Consider the following 20,569-nt stretch of genomic DNA (forward strand, 5'->3'; position numbering starts at 1 on the left):
CCGCTGTCGAAAGTTTTAAGCAGCCTTATATTTTATATCACTACTAGGATATAAAATTGAATTGGCATTTCCCTAGTGATGTATTAACATTGAAACGCTCGTTCCCTCGTATAGGGTGTTCTAATGTACACCTCTCTCTCTCTCTCTCTCTCTCTCTCTCTCTCTCTCTCTCTCTCTCTCTCTCTCTCTCTCTGTATGTGTGTGTGTGTGTGTACTTTATTGAATATTATATTATATTTAATGAATGGTACTGATTTTAAAAGTTAAAAAAAAAAATGACTTGGATGCCGTCAACTAGAATCGAAACTAAAACATTTAGCGTTTCAACCACATTCCCTACCGTTTGAACTAACATGTCAGATAGAAATGATAGTTTTCTAATTAAAACACTTGTAGCTATGATTAGTTTTACGCATGCGGAAACTAATACAAATATCTCTACAACTTTAAATAGGCATTTTTTTCATTCAAACTTGCCGACTTCTGTACGAGTTATTAATCCATCCAAACAAAGAGCTTACTCGGTAAAAACCATCCTTGGTGTATGATTACTATTTCCTGTTAATTTCAGGGTTATGTGACTAATAGTTTAAGAGTTTATCGGCTAAATATTTTCACACAAACATGCACATAAATACATACATGATGATGATGATGATGATTGCAACGTCTTGTCAGACAAGTGCCACTCCCTCAGACATTTAAAATCCATGAGCCCAAATGCCTGAGGGAGTATCTATACAAAGATGATGTTACAGAGTCTTAGCTTTGTACGACAGCTAAGTCTCTCTCTCGGTTCAAAATGTTGAGATCCAGCAACAAGCAAGAGCAAGATAGCCAGCAACAAATTAAACTACAGACCAGCTTAATGCGGGTACTGGTCTCCCGCTTTGTTTTTTAAATCAGAGAGTTGCTTCTCCTAGAAAGGTTGCCTTCGCCACGGCTTACGGGAGCCCTCTCCACCCCAATACACATACACACACACACACACACACACAAATATACACTGTGCTAGTTGGCCATTGACCCAGAAAAAGAGTTCATTCGCCCTTTGGCGATAATACATACATACATACATATATATATATATATACATACTGTTTTATTTATACAGATAGATAATTTTGCCTGTCAAAGTAGTAATGATTTCAAAATGAAAAAAATAAACAACAACAAATGAAACGCAACACGTCATTTAAAAGTTCATTCTTAATATCCGTATAAATGTGATATCGTAACGTATTTTTTGTTAACAGTTTAATAATAAACAGACATACCGTGGGTATTAAACGTAACGTTAAATTCCTTGAAAAAAAAAAACGGAAAAAAACTGAGACATATGCACGTAACGTTAAATTTCTTAAAAAAAAAAAATAAATAAATAAACACAACGGAAAAAAACTGAGACATGTGCATGCGAGTATTATGTTTTTTTAAACGGTTCAATTCTTGTAAAAAAGAAAAAGAAAAGAAAAAATACCCAAGTAAGGACAGTGAGTCAAGTATGACAACATGGCACGATCTTTAAAAAATGTTTAACATAAGTCATCTGGAATGTGAAATATTCACGCATGCGAATTAGTGAAACAGCAAATATAAAAATCCGATGACTCCCACGTACCAATGTTTTAAATTTTGACTCCTTAGCAGCCCCTTTTTCCGGATGAAAACGAATTAAAAAGTTTTCCACGTATGTCAATATCCTATATACCAAATTTTAAGCCTGTAGACCAAAAATTCATTGAGTATATAGGTTGAGAAGTATCCTCACACACACGCATTCTCACTTGTATAGATATATAGATTTCTCTTTATCTTTCTCTGACTATTTTTACTTTTTCTCACAAACTACAGAGCTGATTTTGCTGAATTTTTCGTGCCCACCTTTGTTATAATAAGATGTTGCGAATTAAGTATTATGGTATCTATTCAATACACAGGGTTTACTTAGCATTCGTGATCACAATACCACAGCTACTCTCACTTTTTGGTTCTTCGACAACAGGAGAGTGGACTTGTAAATTCACATTTGTCCGTTCGTCCGTTCGTCTGTCCGCACTTTTCTCAATAATTACGCCTTGAAAATTTTTGAAATTTTGCACAAACATTAAACATGATATGAGTAAAAAGTAACAGAACAGATTTTCCGGGAAAACTCCAGTTGCTCCTCCCCCTCTAGGGGTGCCTTTCGGTTTAAAATGACTAAAATAGATACTTTTGTGCTTATTAAAAAAAAAAAATGATGCCTTGCATTTTTATAAAACTTTCTGAAAAGTTGTGAGTAATTTCTATATAATTTTGTTTGTTTATACTTCGCGATAACTCTTGGGTCTGCCCCAGGGGCTCTTTTCGGGCTAATAAAAACACTCCATTTTGGGGACTATTTTACCATATTTGTCCAAAATTTTCTGTGTATGTCTATTTAGTAGTTTTGCATGGTGCTGAACTCAAATTTAAATACGTTAAGGTCTTGGAGACTTTTGGGGCTAAATGGAGGGGGGATCAAATGATGGACTTAGTCATTTCTTTTTTTTTTTTTTTTTTTGCATGGTGCAGAACTCAAATTTGCATATATTAAGGCCTAAAACTGCACCGTTTATTCATTTTCACCAGGATTTGACGTCCCCTGGAAACTTTTGAGGCTAAATGCAGAGAGAGAGGTGGAGGGGGGGGGCTCAAATGCTGAAATTTGTCATTTTTTATGCCGCGTTCACTGTGCACCCACGGAGGACCATGCATGCTTCATTTTTTTTCCAGGAACTGCTGGGCCAATCTGGCTGGAATTTTAGATGGGTTTCATTACGATTATGTGCAACGAATTAAGTATTATGGTATGTGTTCGATGCACAGTTCAGGATTAATAGGGATTAGTATTTAATGCAAAGAAATGAGTACAAATTTAACCATATTCAACTATCAATTTAACGTAAAGCCCTCATTCTTAGTCAACGGGCTATAACTTTTGCGCTAAAACGTATAGTAAATAATAATTTAAAAATAAAAATGTAATTCTAATTTTAAAGAAATTTTCTAGGATTCTCATATTTTATTGCCTCTCTCTCTCTCTCTCTCTCTCTCTCTCTCTCTCTCTCTCTTCGGACAGTTTAATTTCGGCCACCGATTCCGTAGTCAGGGGGTAGGACTGCCGACTGTCATCACGACGGTTCTATGTTCGATCCTCGGCTTGGGAGAGGTGTTAGTCTAGCGGCACTGATGAGTTGTGAAACAACGAAACAGGTCTGTATGTCGATGACTAAAATATATTTTATTTTATATATATATATATATATATATATATATATATATATATATATATATATATATATATATATATATATATATACTAAACTACCCGTGATCTGTTGGGTCAGTATATGTTATAGCTAACTATGGAAAAGTGAATATGCAAAATTAATGCATAAATGTACAAGTTAGCATACAGAATTAATGTATAAACGCGCAAAAATTTAATGCACGCACGAACGAAAACAAACATGGCGATCAGTGAAAGCAATACGGAACGCATTGGATAATGAAGGTCCTGGCATCATTACCCTTAGATTAAATGCAAAATCCATGATATAAGAGGTGTGTAATCCGTTGAAAAATTGTAAAAAAAAATAACGAAAAAAAAAATACAAAGAAAGAATGTGCATTGTAAGGTCTACCCTAGTTTTGTGTGTGTGTGTGTGTGTGTGTGTGTGTGTGTGTATGTGTGTGTGTGTGTGTGTTTATGTTAACCGCCTTAAAATCATCGGGAAATAATTATGTAATCTTTAACGATGAGGAATTTTTAAAGCTAATCTTATTCCTCCCCCATACGTTTTGAAGTGTTTCTACGTATTTTTAAAATGTTTAGAACTTCTGACTCTTCCTCACCCCGTTCCCTCTTTTTGCCCATCCCCGCCACCAAACTTTACAAAATGCTAACGATACATGTCTCGGTTACTGCTACGTAGCCAGGAAGTGGGTTCTCATTTTAAGTAATATCTATGTAGAAAAGTGACCCCCCACATTAAAATATATATTATGTTTTTTATTATTTTATTAAAAATTACTTACTTTAAATGGTCGTTATTAAAAATTGCTTACTTTAAATTATCGTTATTAAAAATTGCTTACTTTAAATTATCGTTATTAAAAAATACTTACTTTAAATTATCGTTATTAAAAATTGCTTACTTTAAATTATCGTTATTAAAAATTACTTACTTTAAATTATCGTTATTAAAAATTACTTAGTTTAAATTATCATTATTAAAAATTGCTTACTTTAAATTATCGTTATTAAAAATTACTTACTTTAAATTATCGTTATTAAAAATTACTTACTTTAAATTATCGTTATTAAAAATTGCTTACTTTAAATTATCGTTATTAAAAATTACTTACTTTAAATTATCGTTATTAAAAATTACTTACTTTAAATTATCGTTATTAAAAATTACTTACTTTAAATTATCGTTATTAAAAATTACTTACTTTAAATTATCGTTATTAAAAATTACTTACTTTAAATTATCGTTATTAAAAATTACTTACTTTAAATTATCGTTATTAAAAATTGCTTACTTTAAATTATCGTTAAAGGCCGTTGAAACGTGTTAGCCAAAAAAAAAAGGTTTTGATTTCTTTTTAGAAGGTAAATAACGTTAAAAGTTTGTCGTAAAAAATATCAGATATTTTTAAAAATATGTAAATTGATGTTTTTATATTAGAAAAAAAAACATTAATTTTTTTGGATGAAAATGATCCCAATTTCCAATGTAAATACAATGAGAATAATTCTTTAAAAAATTTGGGACTTTAAAACCATACTTTTTTTATATTCAATTTTCACCCCAAACAATGCATAGTGCCACTTTGAAGCAGGGGGAGGCTACTATCAGGGACTTAATTAGCAGGGGCATTATTAAGGGAGATGAGTTGAAAGATGTTTGTTCACATTACACTTGAACATCTACATATCAGTACAGTTGGGAAAGCAGAATCCCGGAAGGGAGTTCCAAAGACTTGCAGTTCTGGGGAAGAAACTATTGGAGTAAAAGGCTTTCTTGCACCTAGGGATTTCTACTGTAAAGGGGTGGGAGTTAGTAGCTTGTCGGATTTGTCAGGGGTAGTTACGTCGAGGAGGTACAAGTGTTTGCAGTTCGTCAGAGCATTCACCATTAAGGTATTTGTAGAACAGGCAGAGGGGTGCAACATCTCGTCGATGGGACAGAGGCTGAAGCCTAGATGACAGTTCAGGACCTATCAGGTTGATGACTCTCTTTTGAACCCTGTCCAGGAGCGAGGGACAAGCAGCAGATGCACCAGCCCAAATGTGACAACAGTACTCCATACATGGGCGAATGATGGCCTTATAGAGGTACAGGATACTGTACGGTAGAGGGAGCCAACGGTAGCACGGTAGAGGGAGCCAACCTTCCTTGCAGCAGCCTTGGCAATGCTCTCAATGTATATATTCCAGTTCATATTCCCGGTAAACGTTAGGCCAAGGAGTTTAAAAGAAGTACTTTCAGGCAATGTGTTCTTGGCCATTGCTATTGGTGGTAGAGAAGGTGTCTTGTAGTTATTGAAGGAACAAAAGCATTCGTGAACAATGTTTGTTAAAAAATATGTTTATATTGTTAAAAATAAAATCGTTATATTTTATAAAATTATAAAAACTTTTATTTATATTTTTTACAATTAAAAATAAAACATTTATATTGTTTAAAATTATGAAAATGTCTATTAATATTGTTTTAAATTAAAAATTAAACATTTTATATTGCGTAAAATTATAAAAAAAAACTTTTATTTATATTATTTAACATTAACAATAAAAATTTGTATATTTTTCAAATTATAAAAACTTCTATTTATATTGTTTAAAATTAAAAATAAATGCGTTTATATTGTATAAAATTATAAAAACTTTTATTTAAACTGATTTAAATTAAAAATAAAAATGTTTATATTGTTTAAAATTATAAAAAAAATCTAGTTATATTCTTTAAAATTAAAAATAAAACCGTTAATATGGTTTAAAAGTTATATAAAAGTTTTATTTATATTGTTTAAAATTAAAAAAAAAGTTCTGCATAATAGCATAACGGTGATTAGGGGAAATTGGTTCCTTTTATACGATGTAGGGATCGAATATATTTTGATACTCAATTTCCAATGTTGCTCGAGGTTTTTTTTATTTGTAAGACAAACCAATTTTTAAAAAAATATTTATAAAAAAGTTAGATGTTATTATGTGTTGACAGTTAAGGATTTTCTTTATATCAACAGGTCTAGCGACTGGGCAAGCTGATTTGAGTAATTTTGTCGCCTTTAAGCTGTCAATTACAGATATATAAAGACATTAAATTGTAAACATTTTTTAAAACTTTTGTTTGAAAAGGATTCCAACTTGCAATGTGAAATAAAAATAAAATTTGTAAAATGCCGATATAAAAAAAGCAAAAATGATTTAGTTTTCTATTTATTTGCATATTCAACACGAAAAAATTGTCGATTAAAAAAAGCTTTCATGACTTCTTATCATTTCTTTATGCATGCGGAAACATAAGTTCAACACCTAAGCGAGACGATTTGAATTTTATAATATATATATATATATATATATATATATATATATATATATATATGTGTGTGTGTGTGTGTGCGTGTGTGGGGGGTGCGCGCGCGTGTGTGTATGATATATATATAATATATAATATATAAAAAAATATATTATATATATATATATATATATATATATATATATATATATATATATAATGAGTTCGGTTACAAAAGGCGATAAACACCATTCAATTCTACCACACACCACTATCTTTTTTTTACAAATTTTTTATTCGAAAATCAGTTGGCAAACTCGATAAGCGCCATACTAGATTTCTTTTTGCAAAATTTGATTAATGCATGGAGGTATAATATGATTGAAAATATCAATTTCAGCCTCCCATATTATATATAAATAATTAAAAGCTTTTCTATAAACAAACATTTTATCTTTATAAATAAAACAATAGATTTATGTATGTGTGTGTGTGTCTGTAAACATTGCAACAGCCGCTTATCATTGGTTTCTTGTTGCCAACGACCATTGGTTTATATTATTATTATTATTATTAGTAGTAGTAGTAGTAGTAGTAGTAATATTGTATTATTATTACCATTATTATTATTATTATTATTATTATTATTATTATTATTATTATTATTATTATCTATATATTAATATGCTAATTTGCTTCGACCTTCATCATCATAAACAGCCCTTAAAATAAAGATCGAATATTTCAAATCGCATTAACCGTTATTATGTTGAATAATACGAAAATGGATTATTCTAAAAAGCCCAATAAACAATTGTTTAAAATGAATAAGTTATCGCCAACCGGTGTCTGGTGGGGGCAGACCACAGTACTAATAAGTTATTTAACGCCAGCCAGTGTCTCGTGGGTGGAAATCACAATACTAATAAAGTATTTATGGCCAGCCAGTGTATAGTGGGTGCAGATCACAATACTAATAAGTTATTGATCGCTAGCCAGTGTCTGGTAGGGACAGATCACAATGTTAATAAGTTAGTTATCGCCAGCCAATGTCTGGTAGGTAGAGATCACAATACTAATATGCTAATTATTATTATTATTATTATTATTATTATTATTATTATTATTATTATTATTATTATTATACATATCAATTGCATTAATATTAATATTAATTACGGATTTAAAAAATATAAATTATTACAAAAATGCAGAAACTTTGAATTTTAATTACATCGTTTTATTTATTTTCTGTTAAACTATTCTGCCCAAAAGCTATGTGATGTGCAGAGAGAGATTAAATGAACATTCGGCAACAGTAAAAATGAAAATATTATCTGATAAATATTACATTTTTCTTAATTTTCGAGATTTTATACATGATATTTGGATTTTTTTTTCTTTTTACAAAGGATTCACCTTTTATCAAGAGTATGAGACCACTCGAGGGTAAGGGGGTTTAATGAGTGTACAATGAGACAATATCGAATTAATCGAAAATAAGGAAAATTTGGTAAATTGGATTACTTGAGGGGATGGTTCAACAAGAACTTGTTCACATTGGACTTGAAGACGACCATATTGTAGTCAGCTGAAAAGCTAGCAGGCGGAAGAGAATTCCACAGGCGTTCAGTTCTAATAATTTTTGTTCATGGAGTCCATGTTTAGGTTTAGGCACAGATAAAGAGTGGGAGAAATTATTGATAGTGATTTCAATTAGACGAGTGTTTTTTTTTTTTGTGTGTGTGTGTGAACGTTTGGCAAGGGGAGGGATAGATTGGTGCCCAGACGAGCATTATTCCTACATTATATTTCTGGTGATACGTCTGCATATGTCTCCGCTTTTTTATTTTGGCCAATATGTTATGCTAATCAATGTCTGGACATAAATATAAGGCATGTGTCGGATTTTGCCAAAATAGTAAGGTTTTCAATTAAAATTCAAGATTTTTCATTTTTGTCTCCTTATATAATCACATTTTGACATCTTAATGTTAAAAAAAAGAAAAAAATATTTTGAAATAGTTTAAAGATTATGACAATGCAGTGTGGTAAAATAACATTGTTGGCTCCGTTTTTTTGCTGGGGAGTCACCACATCAAGGCCTGAAGGCAATTCAAGGATAAGGATTAATGAATGTAATGTGGTAGTTTAGTAATCGTTAATTGTGCAAATTGGGTAAAATTTGATCTATAGAGACGACTCAACGAGAACTTGTTTACATTGGATTTGAAGGTTACCATGTTGTATTCAACCAGGAAGAAGCCAGCGGAACAGTGTTCCACGGGCGAGCAGTTCTAGGAAGAAGCCTTGTACATGGAATATGCGTTTAGATTTAGGCACATATAGAGATTGAGGGAAATCGTATATAGTGGTTATAGTTAGACGTGTGCTTTATTTTTAAAGTTTGGCAAAGGTGACCGTAGATTGAAGTTCAGTCGAATACTTGCCATGAAACTATAACTATAGAGCAGAGACAGGCTCGCAACGTCTCTTCTGTGAGAAAAAAGGTTGCAGAGAAAGAGAAAAGGGCATCACCTACTAGATTTCGAAACCGGTTTTGAACATTTATCAAGATTAAAAGATTTCAATAATTTTCAATCAATTCAATTAAATATTTATTTACTTACACAATTTGTAGCACTATGATGGTAATGAGGTATAAAGTTCCCAAATTTTCGAGGTATACCTCATCTTCAAGGAGAAGAAAGAGAAAAAAATAAGTGCAATCACTCGGTGGAGGTGTGTTCATGCCGGAAGCAAGGAACAGCAGTCGGACAGGTCCGCATAATTGATAAATTATTTTTTGCATTTAGGTCGGAATTTGTGTTAGTTATTGTTAAATATTATTAAACATTTATCATTAATAATTATGTGTTTCACTTATAATTGCTCACTTATTATTACTTAGTATTATACACACGTACATACAGATATTATCTTGCATTCTGTATTGTTTGGTAATAATACCTAAGGAAAATAACTATTGTATTGTATAATATTGTGATGAATATTGGGTTAGGGTTATTTCCATTTGCTAGTAATCTATATATGTTATTCTTTTGATTTTATAACTTATTTTCCTTATTTATTTACTTATTTATATATAGGCTTACATATTTATTGTAAGTGTTGTAATTTAGTATTGTTTACTAATTAGGTGTAATGAGCATAACTACTGGGGAGAATTTAGACGTTGAATACAGTTATTTACCCTGTGTAGTATATTATGTGTAGTATATTATGTGTAGTATATTTTTAATTGCAACTTTATTATTTTATTTATATTTATATACTATTACTTTTTTAAATTATCTTCAAGGGAATAAGAGTTGTTTATTATATTATATTATGGGTTTATTTGGGTGTGTAGTTATCTATCTCTCTCTCTCTCTCTCTCTCTCTCTCTATATATATATATATATATATATATATATATATATATATATATATATATATATATATACAGTAGTGTTCAAAACCAAGGGACAACATTTTGAAACCTTATATTTATTAGAAATAACTGTGAAAAGCTGAAATTTTGATCACTGGTAGTCGTTATCATCCATAGTAACATACTAAAATTTTAATCATTTGCAAAGGATAGAAAAAGAATTAAAACAATTTTCTATTTTAAAAATAGGAACGTCCAAAAGTAAGGGACAAAATTGAGAAAAAACAATGTAAATAGTATTCTTTATTCAAATATTTTGATTTCCTCTAAAGAATAAGTCTTACGTAGCCATTTGTAAACGTTGCATCTGCCGGCACCATGGCGAAACGCCAAAAACTTGATTGTTCTGTGATACAAGCTATTGTGAAGCTACACAAGGAAAAGCCCACCATTCGAGAGATTTCAGAGAAAGTGAAACGTTCCAAGAGTGTTGTAGGCAGGGTTGTTAAATCCTACAATGATACTGGCAAAATAGTTAGTGTTTTTAAAACCGACAGACCCCGCAAAACTTCGGTAAGAGAAGATCGAATAATGCAGCGTATGTCATTAAAGGACCGTTTATAGTCTTACACAGAAATTAAAAGGGTTATGAATAGTATCGCATGTGTTAATGTGTCAAGACAGGCTGTTTCTAGAGACCTGCAAGAAATAGAGCTGTTTAATTGAACCCCAGGGAAGAAACCACTTGATAGTTCGAATAATAATAACAATAATAAGAGATTAGAGTTTGCAAACAGGTGTGTAATTGGAACATTTTAGTATGTTATTATGGATGATAACGACTACCAGTTGTCAAAATTTCAGCTTTTCACAGTTGTTATTTCTATGAAATATTAGGTTTTTTAAATTTTTCCCTTAGTTTTGGACGCTACTCTGCATATATATATATATATATATATATATATATATATATATATATATATATATATATATATATATATATATATATATATATAATGTAATTGCATATTAATTACCTTTCTTATATTCCAGAGTTCTATTACTGCATGCTAGTGTTATGCATGAATGCCAGTTTCGTGTGTCTGCTGATATTTCAGAATACGTGCGCATCAAATATTAGTAGTGTATGATAATTATTGTTTTCATTATAGCTAAGTAGTTCATTCATGCTAATAGTGTTTATATCAAGAAACTGCAGTTGAGCTTGACTCTTTTTATTTTTGTGTTGAATTGCTAAACACTTATTTCTATGAGCAGTGGCCCCTTAATTCTTAGCCTATCTAGGTCCTTTTATTTATATGTTCTTGATAGGATTGAGATTGTGAGATGGCATGATATCGAACCTCTGACGAAACGTACGTTGATTTGCGTAGGGAATTTTCTGATGTGTATATGTTTTACTTATAATAACTCTTCAAATGTACTGATCACTTTTGAAAAAAATATTGTTTTTATAATATATATATATATATATATATATATATATTGAAATTAAATAAGTGTGTCTTGTCTTTATTATGTCTTGATTATATATATATATATATAATCAAGACATAATATATATATATATATATATATATATATATATATATATATATATATATATATATATAATCAAGACATGACAAAGATACTTATTTAATTTCAATTACGTATCCAACATTTGAATTCTACTGGCTATATTCATTAAAAAAAATTACCGGAAATTGCATCATGTATTTTTAAACATCTAATGACGTTAAAAAATCTCACTCTCTATTCCACGACTTTAAATACTAACGACTTTTTTTCGTTCAGATATATAACCAATACATTCTTTTCGCGTTACAAACAAACCAAGTACATTTTCAAATATTGTACTTGTATTTTGTTTTTATCAAATTAATCAACCGGAGGAAGCTTAAAAATAAAGACGAAACGTTGATAAATATATAATTTGGTCTGTTAATTTTTCATCTCTCCTTTTTTGGGGGGCTCAAATCAAGTTATTAAGTAAAATCCATGTCCAAGGAACCTATATCTAAAATTTCAAGTGTTTATACTCAAAATTTTCGGAGGAGTTTGGTAGAGTTCCCAAAGGTCAAATCGTTGAACTTTGACCCCTTAACAGCCAATTTTCTGACCGAAAACGGATCATAAAGATTTTCCCAAATCTCAGCAGCCTGTAAATCAAATTTCGAGTCCGTACACTGAAAATTGACAGAGTTATTGCGTAGGGAAATGTACACACACACACACACGTTCACTTTTATAGATATTCTAGCATTTCAGCCCGGCTTTGCCCGGATGTTTGGATGTGTATGTTAAGCAAAAAACAAAAAGTGATAGTAGGAAGGCAGGCTCGAACCCGTACCGCAAAGGAGGAAAAGAACGGGGTAAAACCTAACGTTTATGCTGTTATGACCACTCCCAAACCGGAAGCGACATTTTTTTAAATTAAGGCTAGACAATCTAAAGGAGAGGATAACTTTCAAAAATATCGGCGAAAAAAGTGACCCCGCCCCTGTAGAAAGGTGCCTAGTTGAAGGGGAAGATATTAATGTTTTTAGTCAATTGTTCGATATTTGCCTATGAAAGGTCGAACTATAAAACGATACTGATCTTGATAAAATCCGTCGCCTCTATTGAAAGTTTAAGGCAGACATGCAAACAGACATACATACATACATTTATATATTGGTAACTAAACATTTTCGATCCAAACTGATGAAAAAGCTTGCCCTATCTCTAAATACCCTTTATGTAAAATTTCAAATATTTAGACCAGAAATTGTCTGAGTAATTTGGAAGAGACCGCAGAGGTCAATTTTTTTAAAATTTGACCCCTATTATGACCCCTTAAAATTTATTGTTTTTGGCTCAAATCAAGTTATTAAGTTAGAGCCATGTCCAAGGAACCTATATCTAAAATTTCAAGTGCGTAGACCCAAAATTGTCGGAGGAGTTTGGTAGAATTCTCAAAGGTCAATTCGTTGAACTTTGACCCATTAACCGCCAAATTTCTAGCCAAAAATCGATCACATCGATTTTCCCAAATCTCAGTATCCTGTATATCAAATTTCTAGTCTGTAGACTAAAAATTGACAGGGTTATTGCGTAGAGAAATGTACACAGACACACACACATACACGTTCACTTTCATATATATATATATATATATATATATATATATATATATATATGTGTGTGTGTGTGTGTGTGTGTATCTATCTATCTCTATATATATATGTGCGTGTGTGTGTATATATATATAGATAAATAGATAGATGGATAAATAGATAGATAGATAGATATAGATATATAGATTGATTGATTGTTAAGATAGACTCCCTCCATTTTTAAGTCAAAATAAATTCCAACTAGAACGTATACTCTTCCAGACCATTGATGTACTTTATTTAAAACTGATATATATTTCTTCGTGTATTCTATGTAAGGTAATTTTAGTATATATAGTTATTGGATATCTATCTGCAATTTTCCGAACAAAGAAACGCACAAGATTTAAATCTTAAAAGTGTAAATTCTATAATCATAAATAAAGTTGTCTGAGGAAAACGCAGAATGAGAACAGTAAGCCGAATAGTACACGGCACAATCACGTTGACACAACGGTTTTCGCCAGATACAGAACTTAAGCAATGTTGATCCTGGCCAGTAGCAGATGGGTGACCATTTGGGAAAGCAAGGCGCTGTATGTACTGCGAGGTAAAATACCAGGTTGAGAAACTGGTGCGGTTTATCCTTCTCTAAAGGGTATATGGGCCTCTCTTAAGCCGTGGTAGGCAACCCATCTAGTGATGGCGTCACGATAAAAAAAAAAATCCTTGACAACCCTGGCGAAGCATAAAGTATTCAGCTACCGACAAGATTTGAATTATTCTACAAAACTCGTGTAGTGAGTTCAATCACGGCTTCGGCCGCGCTGGATGAATGGATGGATGGATGCAGAACAATCCAAGCAATAAAAATTATCCACCTTAATGTAAAAAAAAAAATTTTGAAAAAAAATATTTTATCAGAAATTTAATAGACGCCTTTATCAATTTCACCTGCTCCGCCAAAACATTCTTGACACATTTCTGTCTCTAGTTATTTCACCATTAATTACCAGATGGCCATTTAAGATAAACTCTTGCCGGGATATCATCTGCTGTTTCTGCTTATACACTTGAATAACACACACACACACACACACACACACACACACACACACACACACACACATAAACCCACCTATATTTAAACGCATACTGTTGAAAATCACGGAGATTTTCTGTTTAACGAATTTCTGTTTGATTTTTTTCAATTTACATATTAATCTTTTTGCATTATTATCGAATGTTTGTATGTAGGATCTATGTGTTACGTGTTGTTGCATTGTTTCTGTTAACACTTTCTACTGAAACCTCAGTCGACTTCAGGCGGTTGTTTGTCTGCTGGGTTTAAAAAACGTATGGCTATTTACAGAAATAAATTGGAAGATATGGTCACGTGTTTAAGTCATATCCAATTGGATGTATGTACAATATTTAAACAGGTATATTAAAATTACAATAAAATTTACAATTTAAATTTTTAAATCCTTCCCTTTCCCTCTACTTATTGTTAATCACGCACGTAGATATTTTAATATATTACGACTGGATTCGTAGTTAATATCATTTATCTTTGGACGTTTCCTTTTTATATACAAAGCCTCTAGAATTTTGAGTCGTTTTACGTTGGGATCATTATGTAAGAGTTTATGTTTTCAATCATAATTTTCCTAAATTCTGAGTATGAGCAGTCATGTTTTTTTTTAAAGATGTTGACTTACGGAACTGGTGTCTGAGAGATGAATTGTTAGTCGTCGGGACAGTATGTTAAGTGTATGACAAATGTAACTCCTTTTACTGTAATTGTGTGAGAGACATTCTTCCAAAAGGGAAAATAAACTGGTAGATTCCACACATACACACACACACGCACACATACACACACACACACACACACACACTAACAGATACACACACACAAACACACACACATACACACACACAAACACACACACACATAAACACACCCACACTAACACATACACACACACTAACACATACACATACAAACACACACACACACACACATATATATATATATATATATATATATATATATATATATATATATATATATATATATATATATATTGGCTGTCATGGTTCTTGTGAGCTGTGACGTTGGCTGATTGTATACTCTCTCACATTCTGAATGGTTCTATTGCTGATTGGTTGCCGTGATGTCATCTTTAACGAGCATAAAAAGTGCTACATTCAAGAATTTTGGTCCGATGAAGTGTTATCCATGAATTGGGATCCCACTGAAACATGTATGCACATATGTAACCAATAATTGTTGTATAATAAACAAACTGCATATATATATATATATATATATATATATATATATATATATATATATATGTATATATATAAAGAAATAAAAATTACAATAAGTTTACCAAGGTAATCAAAATGGTAAACTTAAAATATATTATAAATATTAAAGAGTTAATATTTACAAGTAAAGTAATCTCAACCAGCTGTAAAAGCTCAATAAAACCGAAAAGGAAATAGAGCTTATAATATGAACAAATGATTAATAAAACATGTTAAAAAACATCTTGAAAAAGAGTTAAAAACATATTTAATTTTAAAAAGGAAGCACAAAATAAGTGGATAGTCCTTAATCCGCGGAGTTTCGAAGAAATACTCTCCTTCTCATCAGAGGGCAGGAAATAGCAAAATGCGGGATCGGATTTTGAATGTAAAAGTATTTAATGAAGCCACAAGTAAGTCACATATCTTACTTGGTTAAAAAAGGGTGAGGTAAGGGGAATAGGAGGTAAAAGAAAAAATGATAAAAAGATTTCACATGAATGGATAGTTAATTAATTAAATATGTTTTTAACTCTTTTTCAAGATGTTTTTTAACATGTTTTATTAATCATTTGTTCATATATATATATATATATGTATATATATATATATATATGAAGTGCCGCCAAAAAGAAAGACCGCACTTGTAATTTTTTCAAAAACTGCAAATTTAAGCTAAATTGAATGTAACTGCTTAAGCAACCTATACTTCATTTGGTTGGCCTTTTATTCCTCTATAATTTTACCTGTTCGTATTTGAGTTTTAATTGAAGTATTCAATTTAAAAAAAAAAACTAGCTTCAATCGAGAAGGCAAATAGAAACTTCGCAGCAACAAATGAACTTAAACCCAGCTTAAAATCTCTCCACTTTAGCATCTCTTATCGTAAAATATGAACTTTTAGCATCTCTAATCGTAATTCTTGTTTCTAGGTTATACAGCGTAACCTTTGGTCCATATACCTCGAGTATTGCTGCAAACTAATTCAAAAGAATGCCCCAAATTTTGCAGACTGTCAAATTGCAGAAGGGCTATGCTAATAAATAATAACTAGTTCATTGTATCTCTGTTGTATTTATGCTGCATTAATGTTCTAAAGTTACACTTAAATAACAATTTTCCATTGTGCAGAGTTTCTTTTTGCCTTCTCAATTTAAAGTATTTTTTTTAATTGATGTGGACACTAGAATACTTCAATTAAAAATCAGATATGAGCAGGTAAAATTATAGAGGAATAAAAGGTGAATCAAATGAGGTATAATTTGTTTAAACAGTTGCAATCAATTTAGCTTAAAGTTAGGGTTTTTGAAATGGACGATCTATACGGTCTGTAACTGTCAATTTTTGGTCAACAGTTTTGAAACTTGATATGTAGGGGATTTGGACGTGTCAAAACAAATTCGATTTAATTTTTACCCAGTAAAAATAACTGCTAACGGGGTAAAAAAAAATTGGCTGTATAATAATAAATATGAAATCTGCATTAATTAAAATATATTAAAATAGCACGACCTGCTGACCGGCGTTGACCGGTCGAAGTATTCCCCACGTTTGTAAATAATTGAAGTACAGTTGTTATTGTTGTTGTTGTTGTTGTTGTTGTTGCCCAACTTCCACCCCCCTCATGTTAAGAACAGCTTTCGGAATGGAAACCCAAACCTCCTCATGTAAAGAACGGCTTTCGTAATGGATACCCCAGTCTTCTCATGTTAATAACGGCTTTCGGAATAGACACCCCCAACCTCCGCATGTTAAGGGTGGCTATCGGATTAGACACCCCATTTTGTGAGGGAGGTTATCAAAATATTGCTCCAGATTTAACTTCGATCATTTTTTGCAGGATATCCACTAGCAAATAAACCAATAAAAAAATTGGTGGGAGGAGGGGGTGGCAGTGTCGGTCAGACAGAATTAGATTTGTTCCTTGCACGTACGTACAAATCTGGCGGCCACTGATTTAAAGTATATAAAACAGGTATTCATATATCGAAAACTATGTGTATCTGCCAAACATAAATGAGATTTGCTTAATCAGCATTGTCGAAAACCTTTAAAAGTCGTCATTTTAAGGAAAAATGTGGAGGTGGAGCTAAAGTAAAAAATTACCTATAAAAAACGCAAACAAGAGTAATGTATGTGCAGTGTCGATAAAAAGTCCGGAAAAGAAAATACTCCAGAAAAAGTATAAAATCAAACATAACGGTTATCGGAATAGACATTTTGTGAAGGGGGTTGTCAAAGTATTTGCCTCAAATTTAACCTTGGTAAGCGTTGGCAGGATACTACCCGTAAATAATATAAACAAAAATGGGGGTGGCAGTGTAAAAGAAAACAAAAAAATAGCATCGTGTAAAGTTCGCTCTGAAATAAAAAAAACAAAACAATGGTACCCGTACATTAGTTTTTTGTTTTTTTTAGCGTGATTTTTGGTTGAGGAGAACAGTGGTATGTTGGTAATGTGTGCATAGGTAAGTGTAAGGTTATCATTATGTAAATTTCTGTTTATGAGCTGTTATTATGTTTGTATTTGGCTATGTTTAAAACAAGTGCTTCTTGTAGAGAGTGCCCCCATATTTGAAAAATTTTAGAACGACTGTTTATGTATTGAGATTCCGGAACAATCGAATTGCTCAGCCAATAAGAATGGGCGGAATTTGTCAAGGGAGAAATTTATTATTCTTTAATTGAGAAATGGAAAAATTATGTTATGTCTGAGTTTATTATCCAGTTACAAAAGGTTCAAGCACAAAATCTGTAGAATATGTATATTTCCTCCCGGTCTTAACTTGAGGTGGTAAGAGGGCTTAATATTAGAAACTACTTCATTTTATAAATTTTATAAAGTAAGGTATAAAAATTTAATTTAAATTGAATCAAAAAATTACCTTGGATTTATTTTATGTAATGTACATTCTGTTGCACTTTAAAAAAAATCATTGAAAAATTTATATCTATATCATTAATTGCTAAATGAAAGATAATGTTTTTAAATTGCAATTTTTATTCCTTACTTTGTAAAATTTATAAAAGTGCACTTTGAAGATAAATAAATTTCAAATTGAATCTTGGACCTTTATTTTTAAAGCCTATACTAAAAACATTTTGTTTAACAATTTTCATACCTTGGATGAAATGCTTTTCTAACTTGTATCTTATATTTTTAAGATTATATTTTAAAACTCTCCTACTCTCTATTTCAGTTTGTGTTTCTCCTCACACCACAGCTCATTTTTGCAAACCCCTCTTTGTATTATTACAGGTGTGAATATTCTCTCTGTTTCAGTTTGTATTTCTCCTTACATCACAACTCATTTTTTGCAACTCCCTCTTAGTAATACAGGTCTGAATAATGAGAAAATCTGATTTTTTTAAACAAAATCTTTAAAATAACTTTTTTAGATTAAATTTTTTAAACTCCTTTCAGAATAGAAAATCTTTAAAATTTAATAAAGAACATATTTCATTAACACATATTCACACATATTTCATTAACACATATTCAGTACATAACGAGAAAAATAGAGAAACTTCATTAACACATATTAACACATATTTCATTAACACATATTCAGTACATAACGAGAAAAATAGAGATGAAACTTTCAAAAGGACTGTATAACTGGTTACGCTCAATAGTAGTCCTCACCAGCGAAAGTGTTTGTTATTGTTATTCTATTATTGTTATCATTTAAAACATTTTGTGTCCTGCACTTTCGTGCGAGGACTAATACACACACACACACACACACACACACACACACACATATATATATATATATATATATATATATATATATTGAAGTCGTAATTTTATAATATATGAAAGTCGATAGAACATTAACTCTGTAATAATATTTACGAAATCTGCAAGAATGAAAATATCATATATTTGCGTACTTTATGACCGGGTTACACCGGGCATCCCACCTTGCTTATCTAACTACTTTTGCAGTTTTAACAAAAGAGCTACAATAATACCAGAGCGTCTCCATTTGCTGAACATCTACAGAATGCCAACATCAATATATTACATATGAATGAGTCCTCTGTGGAATTTCCACAGGTCCCGCTAGTTAGGAATAATTAGCAGAACTGATTGTAGGATATTTATAGAAGCGTGTTATTTTTCTCCAAGTAAATTACACGTTGTAAACTATATTAGGGGATTGCGTGTTACTTTTAAACGCATTTAAGTATGTTATTACTGTTATTACAACTTATTTTGTTAATATTTGGTTTTATAGCTTTAATTTTTTGAATTCATTTTTCACCCCAAACAAGACACAGTGCCTCTGAAGCATTCCCAAGTTCGACAAGTTACACCTGAAGAAGGTCGGAAGTTATATCGACCGCAACGTTGTGAAAATCACACTCACGATGAGAACAGTAGTCCGATGAATAATAATACAAATGCTTCGTGGATTTTGGAGGCTATTATTTAGGACAAAATTTGCAATGATACAATGTAGGGAGTTGAGCAGCAAGAGGTCTGTTCTTGAACTTTTGCGTGTCAGTACAGTCGAGGAAACAGAGATCCGGTGGGAATTTCAAAGTCTAGCAGTTCGAGGGAGGAAATTATTTGAGTAGAAGGACTCTCTACGGTGAAGGGGTGGGATTTTGCTTCTTGTCGAGTTAGGCGGGGTTATTTACACCGAGAGTGTACAAGGTCTTGTTGGAGCTCGTCAGAACACCTTCCTTTTAAATACTTGCAAAATAAGTACATGGAGGCAGCATTTCGTCGATAGGACAGAGGTTAGAGTTTGGTTGACAGTGCGGGACCTATTAACGATTTTTTTAATCTTGTTTAAGAATGAAAGACTAGTAGCAGATGCATCAAACCAAATGTGGATACAATACTCGAATGGTGGCAATGGTATTAATGCTTCTAGTATATGAACAGTTTTTCGGGTCAAGATCAAAGTGTAGTATCTGTTCTTCAGATCTATGCTTCTGTCAGTGGAGGAGATATCCTTCACGACTGAGACAATTTTTCTTTTTGTTCCTCTTCTCCACATTAAAAAACGACCCTGGTGTCTAACTCTGTCCCGTGGGGAGGCATTGTAAATAGGAACAGTTTTTACTTGTTATTGGTATGTTCAAGAATAGATATGTTGTTTACTAAAAAATTGGAGACGGGAATAAGAATATTGTTTGGTAAGGTGTTTAGCAATGATACTGTTGTC

The sequence above is a fragment of the Euprymna scolopes genome, chromosome 30 (genome assembly GCF_053919585.1).
Source record: "Euprymna scolopes isolate OS-2025 chromosome 30, ASM5391958v1, whole genome shotgun sequence".
NCBI classification, from domain to species: domain Eukaryota; kingdom Metazoa; phylum Mollusca; class Cephalopoda; order Sepiida; family Sepiolidae; genus Euprymna; species Euprymna scolopes.